Below are 14,358 nucleotides of genomic sequence, written 5' to 3'. Positions count from 1 at the left end.
AGCACCCTTCTACTGAGATGTGTGCTTTGTGGCATGCTCCCCTCACCATAATTATATAAGTACTGACCCCACCCCCCACCTTGTCAGGACAGTTTCTCAGAGCCGTCTGGAGGCTATCTCCCAGTATATAGTCCTCAGTAAGACACTGGAAGAATTCGACTCACAGCTTTTACATTATGTGATGTTTGTTTGTTTTTAGTAAGTGAGACCTTTGTCTAGTCTGTTACCAGTTACTGTGAATAGCTAACACCCTTGTCAGTGAATGAACCCCACTCCCACCCCAAGACCTGAGCTTTACAGAAGAGGGTTTGTCAGAGTATCAAGAAAGACACCTCATTTTTAATGAGCGTGTTAAGTCAGTTCTTCTGTTACCAAACTCAGGTTCGGCTGCTTGCTGCTCAAAAGCCAATGATCGAGAGGCATGTGTCTCTGGAAAGGAAAGGTGCTTTATTCAGAAAAGCTGGCAGTCTGAGGAGAAGGTGGACTCATGTCCAGAGACCAACTCTGAAGATCCTGCTCAGCCATGATGGTTTTTAAAGGGAAAAAGGGGAAACAGTCTCAGTTAATCATTAAGGTGAGAGGTCGGATTGTCATTTTCCCACTGCATGCAGACGTGCTGGCTCCTGATCTTCCCTTGGATGCTGTCTTGCTCACATGATTCGCCTGCAGTTAGATGCTCTCTTTCCTGTGTGGTCCCACCTGCACCTGCAGGGTCCACCTGCAAATTTACTAAGGGGAAACTAGGGGTAGAGAGTCAGTCATTCTTCAACTACTTAATTCTTCATTCTTACTCCTTCTAATCCAGGAAAGGTATCAACAGGTTAGACAAGGCACTGTGTACATTCGATAAAGCAAAAATCAGGAGTCAGGTTAAATGTTGCCTAGTGAGCTCATCTTTACGATTAAGGTGTGAGGAAAACAGCTGAACAAACAGAAAACGGGCAAAAGAGCTGCTTACACTTCTTTCCAGTCTTCTCTGGTAGAACTTCCAAAATGTGTGGCTACACTATGGTTCAAGAATGGAATGAGTATTCACCTGCCTGTGAGCACCTGAAGATATGATCTATCGAGAGCCTTAAGATGAGTGGAGGAAAGCCACTGACCTCACTGTGGTTCTGTTTGCTGCCCGACTGCGCTGAGACACAGGAATAAGAACCAAGTTGGCCAAGCTCGGGGCCCACCAAACCAGCTGCGTAATTGCATCAAGAAATCGGAAACACATTAAGCACCAGAAATTGTCTCCGGCCACTCACTCATTCGGTTATAGACAGATATATTTTAATTGTCAATTGGAAGGTAGCTGGAAGTAATTTTTGGAAACTAGTTTAATTTCTCCTTTTCAAAAAGGATGCGTTTTCCCACTTTCTCAGTAGTCATATTCTTCCCAACTTTTTCATTGCTTTCACGGTGGAATGGAAATCTAGATTCCCATTTTAAAGCTAGAAAACTAAAGCACAAATAGTAATTCAAACTTCCTTTAACCATGTTGGAAACTTACCTCCTCTGATTCCTCTTGAAGCAGTTTTAAATATTCTATTAGAATTTGTTTTCCATTCTCACTCTGTGTTTTCTAGATGACTTGATGCTAGATGTTTACTAGATGCCACGTGTTTACTTTTACTTTTTCCCCTGTGTGTGCCGCTGGAACCATTTACTAGCAATTTGATCACTGACTTTGGTTACTGAATTTTCAGGGAAGGGATCTGCTTTTTATAATTTAGAATTATTTTTTCCCTCATTGCAACTATTTGGGGACCTTATAACAAAACACAATAGTAGGAATATTATTTACTTACACATGGAAAACTGTCAGTATTTCCACTGAGACGATAAAATTTATGTCTGTGACAGCAACCTTTTAAAAACCTTAAAATACTTGTTACGTTTTTAGTTTTTGAACTGTGTTCTCTTTTGGAAAGGTAACTGCTTAAAGACTAATTTCTTCATGTGATTTTCAGACCAGAAAATATTTTTTAAAACTTGTATTTGGAAGTTATTGATCTAAAAATTACTCTTCTTGGTAGGAGGCTGCCAGGAAATTTCACTGTAATTTTGGGTAGAACTGTGCACTGTGGGTGTTAGGGGCTCTTGAGAAATACTGAGGGAGAATTGGGTATTTTGCTGGGCAAGGATTTTATTTTTTTCCTTCAAAATTTAGGTTAGTTTTAAAAGCAAAATACCTTTCATAAATGATTAATCTTTGTTCCTTAAAGGTTCTCTCTCTTCCTTATCTTTCTTAATTTAACTTGGTGATAAAAAAAAAGATTAATCTACAGGAAATAGTCTGTGATTGGGTAACTGCTTTTCCTCAATTAGCAAGATTAATATGCAGGTTGAGGAGGAGAGAATGTTTGTTTTTAAGTCTGTGAATAGCTTAGTTGAGTAAGTTTCCCACATTATGCAGGCAGGATAGTGGGAAGCTTTGGGTGAATATTGGAGACTGTGGCCAAGTAAGCTTGGGCAAAGGTGGGTGAACTACAATAAAACCATTTTCAAAGATTTTTATTTTCCTGGTTCCTGACCTTTGCAAATGGTTAGCATATGTTTAAACAGCCATTGAAAGAAATGAGGTTCTATGACATCATGAAAATCAGCAAATAATCAGCAACAAAACCCAGGCAGCCTCACGCTGTGTCTCCAGAATCCCAAAGCAGTCAATTGAGTGAAAGGACGCCATTGGGTGGGCAGCCTGGGGTCACTGGGGACCCTGGAGAGGCAATCAAATGCCTGATGAAGTGGCCCCAGGGGGTTTGCTACAAGAAAGACCAAATGGTGGTCATGGCAGAATGAGGAAATTCTGCAGTCCTTCCTTCATCCACATCCTTTTGCTGCCCACTCTGCCTTGAGAGTGTGAGTCAAGCTAGCCAGTCGGGGAAGTTGGCATTTCATGGAGGACAGTGGAGACAGGTGGGGTCAAGTATTCGTAAGGGGAGACCAGAGATTGGGGATCAACCATGGGTCCTGTTTGCTCCTGCCTCACTCCCCTCCTCCCCAAGGCAGACTTCCACATGGGAGGCTGGGGCTACTAGGTCACAACTCCATGGGGGGTAGTTCTCTCAAATCACAAGAGTTCTAACACTTTGTGCAGATTCAAGTTGAAAGAATGTGGCTTTTAAATGCACCGGCAATAGTATTATTAAATAGTATATCTTAATGTAAAAAAAAAATACATGAGAGAGATAGCCCTATATGACTTAAAACAGCTTTAAATATGTTTGGATATGTTACCTTATATGTGGTTCAGCACTGGGCATACTCAAAATTATAATTTCCCTTGAATCATATTCTATTTATCAAAAAAGTCGCTTCATCTATAAGTGTGTCCTTGTAAGGGTCGGGGGGGAAAAGGACCATTGAACCACGTCTCCATGAGGGCCTGCTGAGAACACGAGATACCTTTTACAGTCACCAGCTGGCCCAGGCTGCCCAGGACTGAAGGGTTTCCCAGGATCCAGGCCTCTCAGGGCCAAAGCCAGGCAAGTCCCAGGCAAACCTTCTGCAGTGCCAAGGCACTGGGCTAGACGTGATGGAAAGTCGGAATCAGATTCAGTGCTTCACGGGCAGGGCCAGCGCCAGGGCTGGCCTTCCTGGGCAGTGCTTGGGAGGGTGGCCAGTGGGAAGGCACTTTGGGAAAACAGATCCCTGACCTCGGGCTCTTAAACAGCTCTCTGCTAGTGTGTTTGGTGCTTTCTGTGGCTGTAATCTTTCACTACTGACCGAACTATTTTTCTAAGTTAGAGATGTTGTTTTTTACCCCCAAAGCTTGACACTAGCACCCCCATCCCCCGAACCCACAACATTTAAACATGCCAGGCCACCAGGGAGTATCTTTCCGGCCTCTTCTTTTTCCCCACCACAGGCCCCGGGGTGTGTTTGATTTGGCCTCTTCCCTCAGTGCAGGGACAACTTTCCTGTTCGTTCTGTCCCCACCTCCGGGCGTTCCGGCCCGCGTGGGTGTGTGTAACGGGCACGGTAGTGCCAGCGCTGGGGGCTAGCCACAAGTAATGTGTTCTCCGCATGATGGGGCCCTGCGTTAGGAAAACACGCTTGCCCAACGAGCCCAGGCACAAAAGAGGATTGTTCTGAAGGGAAGCCACAAATACCCAAGAAGTTTTCTGCCTAACATTTTTGCTTAGCATACCCATTTTTAAAAAACCTGCTCAGTGGTTGTCCTTAAGTCTGCAGTCTGTCATGGTGATTTTAGGGTATCATTTAAAGAGGTGCTTTTCAACTTAAAACATGGTACTTTCCATTTATCTTACCAATAAAGAGAAGATGGGTAGCTTCTTCCCTCTGATCCCAAAATTGCAAAACCAAGGTCAGAAATGCAGTATTAGCAGTTCCCCGACTTACAGAACACGGTACTAATGTTCCCAAGGACCTATTTAGAGGCTAGGCTGGTTCTTCCTTGGCTGAAATTACTACTTGGTTAGGAGAGTTGATGAGCTTCGATGAAGACACGGAACTTACGTCTTACATCTTTTACAGATCTTGAGGATGGGGAAAATAGCTTCTTTTTGCCTCAGGTCCCTTGCCCAGAACACAGGACATAGCTAACAACCCTTTGATTTGATCTGATTGTTTTGCTGGGAGGCAGTTTCTAGGACTGATTCTTCAGACGCTCGTAATGTGTAGTGATTTGGGCAGCCCTGGCCTGGCCGAGGTGTATTCTAGCTCATGTGTCAAGCATTCCTGTTGATTTGCTGCACAAGAACAGGCAACTTGCCCACATGCATTCTTCCTAAGCATTTGGTAGTTTACTTATAAAGCAGGCGTTTGACTCTTTTCTTCTTCTGTGTCGGAGAGAGGCCATATGATTGTAGAACTCTGATCTTTTCCAGGAGAAGCTGAGTCCTCACTATATATAGGATGTTCAGCTTTTGATTTTTTCGATCGGATTATTTCTAGAAATCTGATCACCAGGATGAGTGTTTCTGGTTATACCCAGTTTGGTAGTGGTTACAAGTACCAGCAGAGTTCACCGGAGTTCAAGTCCTGGCTTGGCCACTTCCTCATGATGTCACCTTGATGAAATCACTTACCTCCTCTCAGCCTGCTTCCTCCTCTGTAAAGAGCTGGTAAAAAGATGATAGGAAACGTATTTCATAGGGTGGTAGTGACTGTTCGACTAGTTCTTCTGGCTTCTATTATTTCTCTTCATTAGAGTGCACAGCAAGAGCCACCAGTTGACTAGAACTGCAGTATCCCTGTTTTGAACTTGCTTCTGAATCATTGCCTCATAAGGAATTCCTTTGAGTAATCCAGACCTTAAAAATTGGTACCTCTGAGGGAGAGTCATTTGCTGGCTTGTTATTTACCTCTGATTTGGACACAGCGCCTTAGTTTGGTAAGCTATACTTTCCTGTAGCATGGCTGGAGTCTAGGCTATGAAACATTTTCACAAGTAAAATTTCCACATAATGAGGGCCTCACTAGAGTGTATGTTACTGATGGTTTTTATTCCATGGCGTGGGCTCAAAGAACTGCACTGCAGTGAAGACAAACTTGTCTTTAACGATGGGAGATATCTTTGGGAGGTATCCAGGCTGACCTGTCACGGACAACTTCATGTCCAGTCGTCTGGTGGGATTACCGTGGCTCCTTTTCCTAACTGGCATAGAGCAGATGACAGCGCTTGAAGTAGGGTGTTGCAGCCACAGCCTAGAAATAAAGAGACGTGTTTTACAGTTGGTCTGTAGTCACGTGCTCTATCCCACACTAGAGTCGGTGCCCGCATGGTGGGATCGGAGGTGCGCCAAATACTCCCCTTTATCCAAACAAACATGGCTCCTGTGCCTCCCCGGAGATGTTGGAAACTCTCAGAAGTCAAATTACCATTTCAGATTATGGCATTGTCCCTTGAAGGCCTCTGTTAAAATCTCTGTTGAAATGAACAGAGAATCGGAGAAGGAGAACCTTGATGGAATGTGTTCACTTGCTGAGTGATCAATTTTCAGTTAGCAGGATCCCAAGGGAAATAGGATTTAGGACAGAGCAGAGAGACAACAAAGGGAGAGGGTGTATGGAATGTGCCCAGACATGATCCCTCAGTTAGGAGCCCCAGGAAGCCAAAGGAATGATGAGCTCCCCACTTAAATGAGAAAGTGGGGTGTGCCCTGAAAGGATGCTCTGGGGATCCCTTATTGACAACCAGCCTTCTTGGCTGAGCCTGGACTGACCCTATGCAACACCAAGGTGAATAATCCCAAAGATGCGTGTGCAGTGTTTGTGCATTTATATTTAAAAGGCAGTATATTCTAGTGGTTGAGAATACCAGCTCTAGGACTTGACTGAAGCTTGTACTCCAGTTCTTCACCTTACCTTGGATGGATACCTTGGGTAAATTATTGAACTCTTTGTGTTTCACTTTTCTGGTCTGAAAAAAATACCTGCCTGGCTCATAGGTCAGTGGAGAGGATTAAAAGTGCTAATACATGGAAAACACTTAGATGCTTGGCGCATGGTAAAAGTGTTAGCTGACGTTATTACTCAAGTACGTTACAGTCATGCCTGCAGGAAGGAGAAAACCATGGGTTAAGGTCTGTTAACTCCTTGAGCAAAGAATGCTGACATCTCAGTCACTTGGCAGATTCGAAGTTTCTTTCTTGTTGGTGCCACAGTCCTTGTCCATGAGGTGACTGTGCTCCATGCAGACATCGGGAATCCAGGTCCCCAGTATGTAATAGTTGTGCCATATTCTAGGGCCTCTGAGTTCACTGATTTCAGCATCCAACTAACAGGTGAGGACAGAGGTTTGTTCGCTCAGGAATTCTTAGGGACCAGACCTGCTCCCACATCCTCACATTTCATTGGCTTCATTACTTCTCCCACATCTTAATGACTGGATTTCACATCACTTCTTCCACATTTCATTGGCCAAAACAGGTCACATGGTCCCACCTACCTGCAGAGGAAACTGGGAAATATAGTTTAGCTGTGTGCCCAGGAAGCGGAGAACATGGATGTTTGTTGGAACATGAATAAACCCAATAGCAAAGTGATGATTTTGACTTTGGTTTATGGTTCCACAATGCAGCATAAGCATTTTTCAGTTTAATTTTTAAGAGTTAATGAGAAAATCTACTCCCTTGTTTGACATACAACACTCAAAAGCTAATGTTTGTGCAGAGCTTCAGATACATTATCATTTCTGAGTAAAATAATAATGAAAGCTAACATGTTTACTTTAGATGTTTATTTTCTCTTATTTAGTAAGATGAAATCAATTTATTCAGTCTCCACCAGAGCCCTTATGAGGTAGGTACCAGAGTTGTCTGCATTTGATGGATGAAGAAACTGAATTACAGAGACGCTGTTAATCCAAATTGGGAAAAAAAAAAAAAAAAAAGAATTGATGAAGAATCACAGGATTAAGAGAGTAACAAAATTTGGTAGAGAGCAAATTTAAAGTTGTCAACTCTTTTCTTCTCAGGAGACCAAATCTAGACACACAGCAGAAGTGACTTAATCCCGTATGGGGTGCTCACTTCGCCTGATACAGCACTCATTAATTTGTCATGAGCTGAACCGTCAAGAAAACCTGATACACATGTGCATGGAAAAACACACATTGGTGTGTACTTTATCCTTTGGTTTATTTTAGTTTATTTGCTTAGCTGAACATGCTGTGTTTATCATCAGGTTAACCATGCGTACATTGCATTAGTCTGGAAAAGTAGTCTTAACCTAGTATCTGTTTAGCTATTCCTTGAAAAATTAGTTCCCTTAATTGTAGCAGATCTTACTATTTTATCTTTTTATATATATAGTTTTTTTGGTGGTGGGAGGTAATTAGGCTTAGTTATTTATTTTTAGAGGAGGTGCCAGGGGTTGAACCCAGGACCTCAGGCATGCTAAGCGTGAGCTCTACCGCTTGAGCTATACCCTCTCCCCTCAGATCTCACTGCTTTAATCACAGAGGTTAAAAAAAAAAAAACTGTTGTCACTGGTATGTGTGCTTTAATCTCTTGAGTATAGCCTCATAAAGAAAAAAAAAAGAGCACAATTCTGTGAGCCCCCATGGACGGAAAGTGTAAAGACTGATCTGTGAATCAGGCACTTATTTTAAGAGATTCTGAATGATCAGTTAAAATGAGCCAGGTCACTGTCATCTTTATCAATTCCATAGACTTCAAGTCCCTCTATGGAACTAAGATGAGCTTGTAAAGCGCTGAAAACGCTGAGGGTTAAACAGATGTCAGATGGAAGCAGCAGATGTGTGACAGTACAGAGGGTCTGGGTAGGCCATGGAGTAGCTGAGTAATTAGAACTTCTGTGTGCCAGAGTATCGACTTGAGCACTTCTGGCTGAGCCTCAAGACAGTTGGGCATGTGTCCAGTTGTTTGTGGCCTCATCAGCCTTTTGAAAAGTCTCAGTATGGCAGCCGAAGAAGGAAAGCACCTGCTCCTGAATATTTGGCTTTATGGCCATGGGTTTTATTTCTTTTCCGTGCTGCCATGTTGGTTTTTAGAGAAATACGAGGAGAGACTGGGCTAACCATCCAAGCTGTCCATTACTAACAGGTGACTGCTGTCTTCTTCTCACCTCTAGATCTCAGAGTATCTTCCACTGGGTAAAGTGATCATTTTCCTTCTCATATGTGTTCTTCAAAGTAATTTTTACTGAGGCGAGAAAGTGACGTGCCCCCCTTGTTAGGGGGTGTGTAACCAGAGCCCGGGGGCACTGAGGGGAGCTCTGACAGGCCAGGCTCGAGGCAGGGGCCAGGCAGAAAGAGGATGTACCCAGGGCTGACTTCCTGGGCTGTGACACTGGAAATTTCGTAGGGACTCAGGACTTGGGACCTCATTCTTGAGAGCTGAGGACCCTCCTCTCACATCTGGAACCAGAGGTGTCAGCTGTCACGCGTAGCAGCTCGTTAAACCATCTCACAAACTGCAAGGCTTCACATTGTATTTATCAGCTGGGTGGTTTGGAAACGATTGCCTGTTTTGATTATGAATAACCTGAAATGGTTATTCTCGTTCCGTGGCTTACACTGGGGGTACTGTGGGTTCTTGTGGTACATCAGGGCGGTGTTCTAGAGTTCGTGACTGTGGACATGCATTTCATTCTTTTTCTCATTCAAGCGCAGCTCAGTTCAAACATTAAGAAAGAAGCCACGTTTCTCTGTGCTCTTGGACAGATCGCTGTCATTATTGCCCTTTGGGCTTCTAGTCCAGTTTGGGTTTTGATTTCTAATCAAGAATAGGTTGCAGTGCAGCAGACAGACCATTTCGAGGCTAGGTCTGCTCACATCTCATCCCCTTCCCAACCCTCAGGGATCTGGTGGGGAAAATCCACTTTCCCTCACTTTATAATTCTTTCTACACGTATTTCATCAGAACCTATTTTTATTCCCCTCTTTCAAGGAAGGATGGTCCTGCTCGAGACAGATCACTTCAGCCTTTATATTTGTGGAGACGACGTGTAACAGGACAGTGTTTTTGGTCAGTCAGGGCTGTCTGAGGATCTGCAGACTCTCTGTCAGTATAAGATATTCCTGCTGCCACCTACTTGTTCAGTAGGTTTCTGTCTGCTGCCTGTTTATCTGGGCAGCGGCACCACAGGAAGAAAGGAAAGTTTAAATGTGGAAATGACTTCTCATGCGTCAGAGGCTGTGAACTTGAAAGTCATTTGTTAGTTTTGATGCCCAGTTTGCTTGAAAAATAATCCGCTTTTTCTCTCTCAGTCTCTCAATTATTGAATTATCTGTAAGAGGATCACCCACTCAGCCTCCACATGATGGTGGCTTTCTTGCCATATAATGTAAATTGTTCATTTTCACAGCCAGTTGTTCATTTCATACACAGGGTCTCTCTTCTTTTTTTAAATTATTTTTATTATTTTATTTTGGAGGAGAGGTATTAGGTATTTATTTATTTACTTATTTTTAATGGAGGTACGGGGGATTGAATCCAGGACCTCATGCTTGCTGGGCAACATGCTATACCACTGAGCTATACCCTCCCCCCCAAAAAATTACTTTTATTTTTAAATTATTGCTACTGTTACTCTTGCTCTTTTGGGAGATAGACACGCTGACATTTAAATGAATCACACTTCAAAGCACTGAGGACCAATACAGTAAATGAACTAAAGTTATTTTCTTATAATATTGGTGTGTAAAACAGTGTGAGTTCAGGTTTCCGATGACATAAGCAACTGTTAGCAGTAATCACTGAAGTTCGTACTCTGCCCTTTGCAACAAATATAGTCAATGCCATGTGTATTTGAAAGTTTGGCTTCGTTGAGTGTTGTAAAATTTCATAATGGTGTACTTGATTTTGCCACGCCTAGATAACCTCAGGTTAATACAGTATTGGTGGTATTTAATGGCAGGTACTTAGGGCACAAGAAAAGGGCAAAGTGGTTTCCATGTACTTCTTGGATTCACAGATTTGTGGTCATGACATTTCGGTTGTTTATTGGCAGCGTTTTGCGTTGCTTCTGAATGCATGCTGTACATCACGAAAAATGAAGGCGACTGCCTTTAAATATACAGTCAAAAGATTATGTAACAGAGTTAAATCAGCATCTGAGCAGATGGCCTATTGTAGGGTCATTATGTGATTCTGCAAGTGCGCTATTTCTGAAGTGTGAACTGTTCATTCTGTTCAGATGGCTAGGAAAACAGCCTCCCCCAAAGAACTATGGGATGTAGCACTGTCCAACACAAACGTAATATGAGCCACATAGATAATTAAAAATTTTCTAGTATCCCCATTTAAAAGGTGAAAATAATTTTTTGTGCTCTGTTTTATTTAACCCAATATAGCAAATGCTATCATTTCTACATGCAATCAAAATTAAGTTCTTTAGGAGAGATTTCGTCTGCTTTTGTACTACATCTTTGATAACCAGTATGTATTTTAAATACTTAGAGCACATCTCAGTTCAGCCTGGTCACATTTCAAATGCTCAGTAGCACATGAGGCCAGTGGTTGCTACACTGGCAAGTCCAGGTCTAATGTTCTGATCAAGTAATTCCATTAATAGCTTGATTGCAGCTTCAGATAGGAGGAAGAGAGGGGTCCAGTGAAATGTCTGCTCATTGGCAGAAAACTTAATGTCAGTTCTTGAAAAGGAAAATGTGGACCGGACTTTCTGGAAAATATAACTTTATTTTTGAATTGTTTATTTGTATAGGTCAAATGCTGCTCCCTAGCAGAATTGACTTTTTTATGGAAAAAAACAAACACGGATTTAGTGTTAGTCACTACTTAAAGGAATTTAAAAATCAACATGAGAGGGCCTTAATGTAAAGGATTCCTTTTTTCCCTCCTGTAGCTGGGTCTCCCGTTGCCATAGCTACATGGGGCGATACAGTAGAAGTTAAAGACTCCATTATAGTTCTAAAACTTTCTTTAGTTATCACATTACTTTCCAGCTAATGGCCGTTCTTTACTGTATTGGGCTTTTCCCACTGAAAATGTACACGTTTTGTTTAATGAAGGCTTATGTTTTTATTTCATATGGTCAGTGAGAAGATGGCACTTTAACGCCATTCCAGGTGCTTCAAAGCCCTCACTTACAGCAAGTATCAGCCATAACTAACAAAAAACCGTGTTAACGCATAGCCAGAACCTGTCACAGAGTCTTAATTTGGAATGATTTTCCTCCTTCAGTGCTTCCTCTGGAATATGGGCTGTTTTATGCCATTTCGTTTTCAGAGTCAAAGAGCTGTTACTGTAATTCTGTGTGAGGTGATAACAGGCTCTGTCTTTGGGGCCGATTAAAAGAGCGGCTGCCAACCAGATGGCCCTCATTCTGAAGACGCAGAGAACTTTGAGCTTATTACTGTTGGTCAACGACGGAGGTTTCACTGGATTATTACCCTCACGGGATTCCTAATTGAAGCATGTGCTCAGAGTTAACTTGGAACGTCTCCACAAAACCCGTAAATTTATCACCCTTTTGATGGCAGGCTCTCACAGAGTCTTCGCATGTTTTTGAAGTTTAAGAACTTAAAATTTTTGAATGGTAGAAATTGACAAAGATTCTCTCCTTAACCAGAGTTTAGCTAGCCCTCTTCTGGACTAGGCCTCGACCTTGACCTTCAGTGCCTGTCCTTGCCTGGCCTGCCTTTAGCAAGAGTCCTGCCGTGTCAGTTTAGAGAGAACCCCCCACCTTTGATATCTGATCACCCTCAATATCTGGTCAAGGTCCTCATCCCTCAACTTTGATGTGTAAGCCCGTGGCCTGCCTTTAGCAAGACTCTCTCTATGCTGGAAGGCTCCTCTTGGTAATTTGCCATCCCCTGGTGCTCTTAGTCTGCTCGTTGGCTGTAAATCCCCACTTGTCCTACTGTATTCGGAGCTGAGCTCTCTCCCTGCCCAGCACCACAGTGCTGACCCCCTAGTGCAGTAGTCCTGAGTAGAGTCTTCTTTACTGTGTTAACAAGTGTCAGAATAACTTTTTCTAGCACCTGGACTTCCATAAAATAAGTAAGAATAACTTTTTCTGTAACGAAATAATCAATAAGTTGCATAGGAAGCCCTTGTATTAAAACTTCAGGGCAATTTTATTGTGTAATGATACACAGTAAGTTCTTGTTTCATTCCAACTAAAAAACACTCCTTTAGCAGGCTAAAGGAAAGCATGTGGTTAGAGTTGAAGTTCATACTTATTAGAAAGTTCACTCATCTGTGACTCTTATTTTATGTAGATATTTTATTATACTTACCACCAACGTGTCAAAGCTGGCCTAAAACTTATAAAAAGCTTATTTATAAAATACTGGGTTTCCCTGGCCTGTTTCTGCAGCAGTGAAGTTCTTTTTAATTTATAGCACGGTGTTTGGCCCAAAATATGTGGGCATGTGTACCTCCCAGTGATGTCGCTACTGAGCTGCAAAGGTTGTCTGAGATTAAGCTTAATTTGTTTTAACCCACTTGTAGGAAGTCAGTGGGAATTGGCTGGGAAAGTGGATCTCTCTACTGACAAAAATACGTGTACTAAAATGAAGGTGGGGAAGAATTCCATTTAACCTTGGAACAACTTTCACTGCAGAGAGGACCTCCTGGATAAATGTCAGGCCCGTCGAGAGGGCTTATTTCTCTAGAACGTCCTGACCCACGTTGCAGGCCTTCTTTATTAACGTTGCGAGACACCAACATGCATACCTTTGTGTGTCCATCTGTGTCCTGCCAAAATGTCTTTCTTCAGTGTTTAGTTATTTTACAAGTTACGCAAAAGAAAGAGAGAAAGGCTGCAGAATAACATGCAGTTTCAGCATTTCATTTTTCTGAAGATAAACATGGAAACGGAGAGTCACCTGCCAGGACTAGATCAGCTGTTCCTGGACACTGGCTGGCCGTGCCTGTGCGTGACCGACAAGGGACAGCTCGTGCCAGTGACCTGATCATTAAGTCCCTATTCAGAGTTGAGCCTTAGAGTGAAACCACTTTCAGTCTCTATGTTATAAACCTCAATAAATTTCTGTGTGTTTTTAGAATAAATTATTTCATGATTTAAAAAGAAAACTAGCTCTTTTCCAAAGTAACTCTGCAGAAGCAATTAAATCTAAGTTCTTTGTCAAGGCCTTTGCTGGAGGATTGTCTGTTAAATGTCTGTTGTGTACACGTTTCAACAAGTCGTAGAACAGAGTGATAGTATTTCAGTGACACTTTTTATTTCTTTGTGTAAGAAGCTACGGTAGAATTGCTGTGTCACATTAGAAAACTGATAGCTGTGAGGCTGTGGGTAGTGTGGGGCCAATGTGCACAGATGCTCTGACTTGCATGCATATGATCCTTTTTCTGCTTCTGCTTCATTAAAAAAAACATATTTTTTTTAAATAAAGCCGGACAGCTCCAAGAGGAGTAGATGGTGGTGGGCAGGGGCCAACTTTCTCGCTTGGCTGGTCCCACCAGAAAACAAGAGAGTTTTAAAGATGGAGTTTGGGAAAAACCTGAACTTCCACACTGGAATGAAGGAGGTGAGAGAAAAGAGCTAAAGCCTTCATCAGGGTGCATCACGAGTCCAGACTGTGATGGGCAGACTAATTTGCTAGCTCTTGATTTCCTTAAATCTTGCTCTTTCTGCATCCGCACTTCAAATTTAAATTGTACTGTTATCAGTATACCAAGCTCTTTATTTTCTTTACAAAGAAAGCTTAGATGAGCCCTCTCTCCAGGCAAAGCCTGCCTCTGAGGGATGCTGGTGTTAGAGGTTGTCTAGCCGTGTTTGAGACTTGCTGCCACCTGGGAACGATGCTCTAGACGAAATACCCTGATTCTTTGCATCATGAGCCTCGACATACAAAGTGATGGTGGTGTGGCACTTTCTAAAGCCAAGTCTGACCCCTTGAATCTGTGTAAGATAAATACAGAGGGAGGGTAGAGGAGTCAGAAGGAAGCT

General features: G+C 42.5%; 1 protein-coding gene across 1 annotated transcript in view; it reads left to right on the top strand.

Moving 5' to 3' along the window:
• Positions 1–14,358, top strand: part of ANKH (ANKH inorganic pyrophosphate transport regulator) — a 130,504-nt gene that overhangs the window by 33,041 nt on the left and 83,105 nt on the right. The window lies entirely within an intron of this gene.

Source organism: Camelus ferus, chromosome 3 (genome assembly GCF_009834535.1).
Source record: "Camelus ferus isolate YT-003-E chromosome 3, BCGSAC_Cfer_1.0, whole genome shotgun sequence".
Lineage (NCBI taxonomy): Eukaryota > Metazoa > Chordata > Mammalia > Artiodactyla > Camelidae > Camelus > Camelus ferus.
This window is presented reverse-complemented; position numbering and strand designations above follow the sequence as displayed.